We start from the raw sequence: 8,239 nt of genomic DNA on the forward strand, positions 1-8,239 counted from the left end.
AGTCTTTCCTCAAGATGGGAGATCCTGCCAGTGCCCTTGCATCCCAGGGGTATTGGACAGGGGAAGTGGGCTTCTGAAATGGAGGCGGTGGGGGCGGGGGGGTGGTCGGAAACCATTTTCTCCGCACTTAACTCTTTTGGACCTCACAAGAGATTTCCCGGGAGGCTGGGCATGACTTATCCTACAGGGAGGCTTGGGAAAATGACTCCTAAGATATGGCACAGCAGCCAAACCAGGGTGTCCAGCTCCAACTACGCCCTCGATTGTAAAACACCGATAAATTAACCCTAAAGGCCCCACAGCCCCAAGGGGGTTCCAGAGCAGGGAGCAAATCCGAGCAAAGACAATGCCAGTAACGACCACCAGGGGGTGCGTGTGGCCCAGGAAGGGGCAGAGGGGGTAATTTAGAGGGGTGAGGACGTCTCAAGGGCTGCATACCCTTGCGGGCTCCGGGCAACCTGGGGACAATGCAGGGGCAGTCAGTGCAGGCTCCCTCGGAGTCTGGGATCTGGGTGAGACAAACTTCATAGGGATCACTCCCTGGGAAGGAACTGTCCCCTGCTGGAAGGACCCCAGCCAGTCTCTGGGGGCACTGCCTCAGGTGCTGAACAGGAAGGGACATCAGACCACCACGTGTGTCGGTCATGACAGCCGGAGGTAGAAATTCTGGACACTGGGATTTCGGACAATCCAGATACAGACGCCACCAGATCTGGGTGCAGGGCTCCCAAATTTCTCACTAGGCCATCGGCCACTCTACCCTCTCCACCCCCCACCCCCGCTCCAAGCTTCTTGCTGGTTGGGAGTCTCCCTCTTTTGTACGCCCTCTCTCCCTGTCCCAAGCCCACCCCCAGTGCCTCGAACAGGGCTGGGCACCACAGAGGCACTCAATAAATGGGAAGCCGGGAGGTTAAGGGAGGGCCGGGTTCTGGGAACCAAACACAGGATGTCTCAAATTCAGTTCCAGAGGAAGACCTAGAACGGTTGCCAGGGGTGCTCAGAGAACCCCAGGGCCGGATGTGGAGCTCGTCTCACGGGAACTAGGACCGGCAGAGGCTTCTGAGCCCCTGCAAACCCTTCCTAATCCCTTCTGTGCTCAATCTCAATTCCTGGCTCTGGAAATTCAGCAACACCCCTAGCAGTGGCTCATCGGAGCACCGCCAGGCCCGGCCAGAGGGAAACAATGTGATCTGGCAATAACAGCAGGCTGTGCGCTGGGATTCAGCCTCGCCCCTCCCTCATCCCTGCCTCCCACCTTTGGCCTTCTGGAAGAGGAAGTCACCCGAGAGGTGCCACACCTTGCCCGGCACCCACTGCTGCAGAGCAGGGCCAGACATTCGGCTCCCAAGGAGCAGCTAAGTCATTTCCTCACTTGGAAATGTTGCTCTCGTCACCCCTAGAGTCACTGCAGCGCTCTTTGTGCGTTTATTGTCGGTCTTCCTCACTAGGCCAGAGCCAGGTCGGCCTTGTTCCCCTCTAAATCTCGGGGCGCTAGTACAAATGCCTGGCCCAGAAGTGGCACTTAGTGGATACATGTAGAATGATTCGGGAAGACTCAGCCTGACAGTTGGCTGGAGCTCCTGGGGCCGGGGCGGCGCATTCTCCACCACTGCCGCCAGGGGGCGAGCAGGCCCGTTCCCAGAAGCCAGGCCCTGTGGAGTGGGGGCCCAGGGGGCAGGCGGAGAAAGGCAGTCATTGAGACCCCTGCCGCCACCCTCCCTCACCTTCAACGCAGAGCATTTGACACCCTGCCATGATCTTGTGACCCATGTTCACCCCTCCCCCAGTTTGACACACAGAAACATCGTGACTCACATCTGTGCACAGAACGTGTGACATCCTGTGTGCCACGGTCACGTAACACCAGAGCCCCCCCTCCCCGCCTTAACAGGAACACTCGGAGTGTTAGGAACACCTGGAGACTGTTAGGCATTTGTTCCCAGCGGGATGGGACACAGTGACACACACAGACCCCTCCTCCGAACCACACCCTGACACAGACATCGCTAGATGTGCAAACTCAGAGACCTCCCCTCAGCGCCCTCCCTCTCAGGGTCAGAATGTGACCCCGTGACAAACATAGACGGGGACAGGCTGACCCAGAGACATGTGATGACTGGTACGCAGGGACTCCACGACAGACACCTACCCATGTAGCACTGCAGCGGCCACAGCCCAGTCCCCTGCTCTGACACTGCACATGGCATAGGAAGAGCACACACGCACGCACACATGCTTTTATACTTCTGATCATGCAGAAGTCCAAGCCCTTACCTGACTAATCTCACTCCAGCCCTGGCCTATCTCTGCCACCACTCAGCCATTCCAGCCCATGGTGGACCCTGGTGGGGGCTGTGAGATGCTGAGAAGACCCCCGGGGGGGGGGGCGTGACAACCCCACTGGCCAGGCAGGAGGCAGAGGCCGGCAGTGCTGGGCGGGGAGGTCTGAGCTCATCAGATTCCAGCCTGAGTGATTCACGGGAAGCGCCTGGGGAGGATCTGAGAGGGTGGGGGTGATGACCCAGGGGCTGGGGCTTTGGGGGCCTGGGTGGGCTTCAGCTAAAAGGTCTTGGGTCCAGAGCTAGCCCCTAGTCTGGGAGGGGGCTTCCTGAGGGGTGGCCCAGCCTGAAGGGGTGTCTGTTGGGTCTGGCCCCTGGGAGGGGCTTAGGACACAGAGCTGAGCCGCAGGATGAGACAATCGGCCCCTCCCGTCCTCCCCACCCGGGGCCTGGGCCCCTGACCCCAGGCCTTCCCAGCCCCAGCAGCTGGGTGTCTTTAGCAGAGGTTGGGCTGAGGGTGGGGGGCAGGGGTGGGGTGACCTTCGTGGCCATCTTGGCCCCTGGGGCCCTCAGGCAGGCAGCCGGAGTGGACCCCAGAGGCCCCGAGGGGACCGACCCGACTGGCATAGTCCGGGCCGACAGGGTTACAGGCCTCTGCCAGAAAGCGGAGAACACAGGGCTGTCCCAGCGCCAGGGACGTTTTCGTGCCGAGATGCAACTCTCTGCTCCTGCCACCTTCTGAGCCCCCTGCCTCCCTGGCTGGGCCGCTGCTCAGAGGACCCAGCTGCTCCTGCAGGGTGACCGGAAGACAGGATGGGGCTGGAGGCAGGACAGGGGTACAGGAAGTGCCTTTCTTGGAAGTCTGCACCAAAATAGTCTGTTCTGTCCCTACTCTGGGTCTCAGTGTCCCACGGGGGGAGATATGCGTCACCAAGGAGACCCTCGCCAGGGAGGGGCCTGAGCTGACCTTAATCTGGCATTTGCTCACAATCCTCCTCCCCTCTCCTACCCCCGCCAGCCCCCACCAAGCCTGCCTCGGGCTCTGCTCCACTTTGAAGTCCTAACATAAATATCTTGTCTGCTTGGGTTCCCCTTCCCGGCCTGGTCACAGCCCCCAGACCTGGCTTCCACCCCAGCTGGCCCTGGGGGTGCTTGCTGGGGGGAGGGGAGGGGAGCCTGGACCACCCAGGGAAGGTGACGAGCCAGAGACGCCGGAACAGGAGTGGGGAGACGGGGCGAGACACCAGAGACGGAGAGGGAAGATAGGGAAGTGGACAGAGAACAGAGGGACAGACCCCAGAGACCAACAAGGTGACCATCTGGGGACAGAAGAGACAGAGAGACCCCAGAGAGTCACAGGAGTTGCTGGAGATTCCTGACACAGAGAGGAAAGAGAACCGAAAGAGTGGGAGGGACAGTGAGACGAAAGATCCCTGGGGCAGTGAGGGGGCAGGAAGACAAGGGAAAGTTCCAGGGTGAGGGTGGAGACAGGGAGGCTGACACTGAGGTAGCAGTGGGAAGGACGTGGTGGAAAAACATCTCTGGTGAGAGGGTGACTAGCCATCCTTGTTGGCCCCGGGGCTAAGGGGGTCCCCAGCATCTAGGACCTGCAGTGAGGGAGAGTCCTCAGTCCTCAGTCCCGGGACTGGTTGGTCATTCTAGGGAACAGGCCTCTGCCAGATGCCTCAGGGGCCACAGAATCCTCACCCACAGTTACCCCGCCCAGCCGTGGACGAGGAAGCCACAGCCAGGCCAGGGCCAGGATCTCCACGGAGCCTCACAGCCAAGGGGCACAACAGAGGAAGGACAGGATCAGCGAGGGCCAGGAGAGCAGCTGTCCCCTCCTGGGGTCCCCAGACTCGGGTACAGTCCCTGCTCTGCCTCCGCCCTGTGACCTGGGGCAATCCTTGTCCCTCTCTGAGCTGTCAGGACACTGAGCAGAACAGCCGGGCCCTCCCAGCTCTGAGGTGGGCTCCAGGACTCCCTTCCTCGGGGCAGATGTGGCCAGAGGTTCAGGTCAGGCATCTGCCAAGAGAGGGACCGGGGGCCTAGCTGTGCCCAGGGTGGACGATGTTTCTCCCCTCACAGGTGGGGGCCTGTGGGGACACACGCGCGCATCGCCCAGCTGTGGATACCCTCAGCAACGCCAGCCCCACGCCAGCACACGCACTCACGCGCACATGGCCACGTACAGGCACCCAGGGACACACACAGGCACACCCAGTCTCTCTCCAGGGTGGGCTCCACCCCCCAACCTCCCACCAGCTGTCAGAATCCCTTCCCCCCCAGGCCTGGACAACAGACACCTCTTCTTCCTGGGCCCCACCTTCTCCAAGCCTCTCTCTCCCACCCCCTTCCGCAAGTCTCTCCCATCCAGAAGCACCCAGGGTGCGGCACCAGCACGTGGGGAGGGGAAGGAGGCCAAAATCGCTGCCCTCCCCCCAGGCTCCCCTCCCTCCCCACTTCTGCCCTGGGACCTCCCCCACCTCCCCTCCTGTGGCTCCCACCCAAGACCAGGCGCCTCCTGCCCACCAGTTGGCCCTTCCTCTTGCCAGCCTGAAGGCTGGGGTGGTTTGGGAAGAATTTAGAAATGGAGGGAGGTGGGGGGATGGGGACAAAAGAAAAAGGAGGAAAGGAGGTGATTTGTATACAAAGCAATGTGCTGGCTCAGCGGCAGACCGTGCCAAGGTTCTAGGACGCCTGCCCAGGGGGCGCCCCCCAATCATACTCAACCCCCCCATCCCGGCTGTTCCACTGGGCTCTCTTCAGGCCAACCCCTCTGCAGGCCGCCTGCACCCCCACCCCCACGGGCCCACACATTGCATCCAAAACCACTGTCTGGCTTGTCCCAGTAGCTGGAAGACAAGGCTCCTTCTGGGGAAGTGGGCTTCTGTTTTCATGCCCGTCTCGAGGTGAGCTCTCCTCATATGGGCCATGATCGGAGCAGAGAACTCCAGCCTCCCAACCCACGCTGTGAGCAGAGCTTGGCGTCCTGAGCTGTCTCCACCCCTGCTGAGAAGACCCAGTGGCCTCAGGCCCCAACAGAGAACACAGACTGTGGTGACAGAGAAGCATCACACATGATTCCCGCCGGTGGTACAGCCCAAGCTGTCCTCCCCTCCCGGACTGCGCGCCTACAGACCCACAGAGTCACGTTCTGAGAATGCCACCCATCATGGCGCGGCTCACCATGAATGAGCGCAGCTGCCTGGGTCCCTGTCTCCAGCCGCGCATCTAAAATCTCACCCACACACCCACACACTTAGCCACCCATCCGTCCATTCGCTTACTCCTTCCCACATCCATCCGTTGTCCCTCTGTCCACCCACCCATGCATCCACCCATTCTCCTACCCAAACACGGGTCCACCCATGCGCGCACTCATGCATTGCACCCCCCCCCCCCCCGCAGGCACCCGCCGATATATCCACCCACCCATCATCCGAGCATGTATTGCATGCATTAGCATCTTCTCTGTGCTGTGGGGGAAGTCAGGCTCAATGGAGCTGCCAGAAAGGGTAAGACCTCAACCAGCCCCTCTCTGTCCCCTCCCCCCACCCAGGTCCCCGTTGCTGTGCCTATTGCAATCCCCCCCCCCACCCCCCGCCCGGGCTCAACTCCACACCTCCCATCCTGGATGGGAGCAGGGTAATGCTAGTCGACTACCTGAACTAGGTACCTAGGTGCAGCTCCAAGCCTCATTCTCAACCCACCAAACCTTTAGCTTTGTGGGGGTCAGAGGTGCCCACCCGGGCTCCTCTCTACTACCCCCCCTTCCCCCCCCCCCCCCGCCCTCCTCATGGCTCAGCCGTCTCTCAACTCGCAAGTCAGCCCAGCCACACCATCTGGAATTTGGCCTTTGACCCTCTGCCTCCTGCTTCTCCTGCCTGCCCTCCAACCCTTCACCCCAACTGAGGCCGGAGTCCTGACCTCTGATCTGACCGGCCAACTGGCCAGACGGCTTGCAGCCTCCCCTCAGACGCCCCAGCAGCACGGGCCATTGCCCGAATCATGACTGGGCCCGCCACACCCTTGGATCAGGCTCCGGCCAGCCCCTGAGGAGCCTCCACAGGCTGCCTCCCCCAGCCCGGCCCGCCCTGCTGCCCGGCTCTCCAGCCAGCTCCCTCCCCTCTCCCAGACTATTGCAACAACTTCTTAACTGGTCCCTGGCCTCCAGTCCCCCCTCCACCCACCACACACCAGCCACAGGGAACTCCCATCATACCTCTTCCCCATGGTCCCCATGATGGAGGCCAGCCTTTTAGGGGTAGCTTACTGCCATCCAATCCAGGCCTCTGCCCCCTTTCTGACGTTGTCCCTTCACTCCTGTCCCTCACTCCAGGCTCAGTGGAGTCCTCTGTATTCTCCAAAGGCATCTTGACCTTAGCACTTTGTCTAGGATGCCTCCCCCCATCCTCTCGATGCCATGCCCAGCTCTCAGACCCTGCTTGATGGCTCCTCGGGGCACTGCGGCAACTAGAGTACTGGGATGAGCCAGGAGGCCTTGGTTCTAGTCCCAGCCCTGGCACAGACTTGCTCTGAGACTCCCTGGGCCTCAGTGTCCCTACCTGCAAAAAGGTTTACTGATTCCCAGGGATCTCCCAGTTCTGAAATGGCCTGACTTCTGGGGAAGGCTGGGTGAGTGTGGGGAGCAGGTGGGCTTTCCCTCCACACAGCCTCATTCCCCCAGAATGGCCCAGGGCCTTACCTGAGCCCCATTCATCCATTGATTTGACAAACCCCGCTGAGCAGCATCTAAGGGCCAGGAACTCTCCAGGCCCAGGGGATACAGCAGGGAACAAGACCATGACGCTGCCCTCATGGAGCTCACGGTCTCCTAGGACAAGAGTTCTCCACTGGGGGTGATGGAGTCCCCAGGGGACATAATATTTGGCAATGTCCGGAGACATTTTTGATTGTCCCAACTGCAGGGATGCTACTGACATCTAGGTAGAAGCCGGGGATACTGCTAAACATCTTACAATGCACAACGCAGCCCCTCAAGAGACAGACATGTACCTGGTAAGTTTCAGACACAGCCACGAGATGAGGCCAGATAGTTGGAGCAGAAGAGCGAGTAGGGGAAGAGGGGCGAGAAGTTTGGGGGCAGACCACATCAACCTGGAGGCCATGGCCAAGGCGTTGGCCTGTCCTTTGAGTGAGACAGGGGCCCGAGGGGTTCTGAGCAGGAGTGACTAGATCCGTCTTAGGTTTTAAAGAAATCCCTCCTGCAGAATGGAGAAGGCAAGACAGAGACCAGAGGGGAGGCTATTGCAAGAACCTAGGTGGAAGGTGACAGTTGCACAGGCCAGAGGAGGGTGGCAAAGAAGGTGGTGAGAAGCAGTCAGGTTGTGGATCTATTTTGAAGGTGAAGCCAACAGGATTTGCTGAGAGATTGGACGTGGGGTGTGGGAGAAAGAGGAGTCAAGGATGATCTCAAGGCTTTGGGCCTGAGCCAAAGGAAGGATGAACTACCCCATATTGACTTTCCTCTCATGAGAAGGGGGATAATTCTATGCACTTCACAGACGTGGACCCTGAAAGAATGACCTTCCAGGCAGATAGCAAGCTCTTCAAAAGCCCGGGTTCTCGGGGGGACGGGCCATGTCTGCAGGGCCAGCCCTGGCACCGTGAGGTGGTTAGAAAAGCTGCCCTGGTCCCCACCCCCGACCCAGATGATGTGCTCAGAAGACTAAGGAACATTTGCCTCATGCTTTGCAGCTGACAAAGCACATTTGCAAACACTGAGTGCTATGATACAATAGCCCTGCTGAGCTGAAAGGCCCTGACACACTACCCCATTTTGTAGATAAGAAAAACGGAGACCCAGAGAGGGTCAGTGACTTCCCAGCAGTCACACAGCACATCAGTGGCAGAGCACTGAGGGCCAGAACCGCTCCTCCATGCCCCGTCCCCCAGCTCAAACTTCTGCCAAGAGTGCAGTGGGTGTTCACGGGTTA

This window comes from Acinonyx jubatus, chromosome D1 (assembly GCF_027475565.1).
Source record: "Acinonyx jubatus isolate Ajub_Pintada_27869175 chromosome D1, VMU_Ajub_asm_v1.0, whole genome shotgun sequence".
Classification (NCBI taxonomy): Eukaryota; Metazoa; Chordata; class Mammalia; order Carnivora; family Felidae; genus Acinonyx; species Acinonyx jubatus.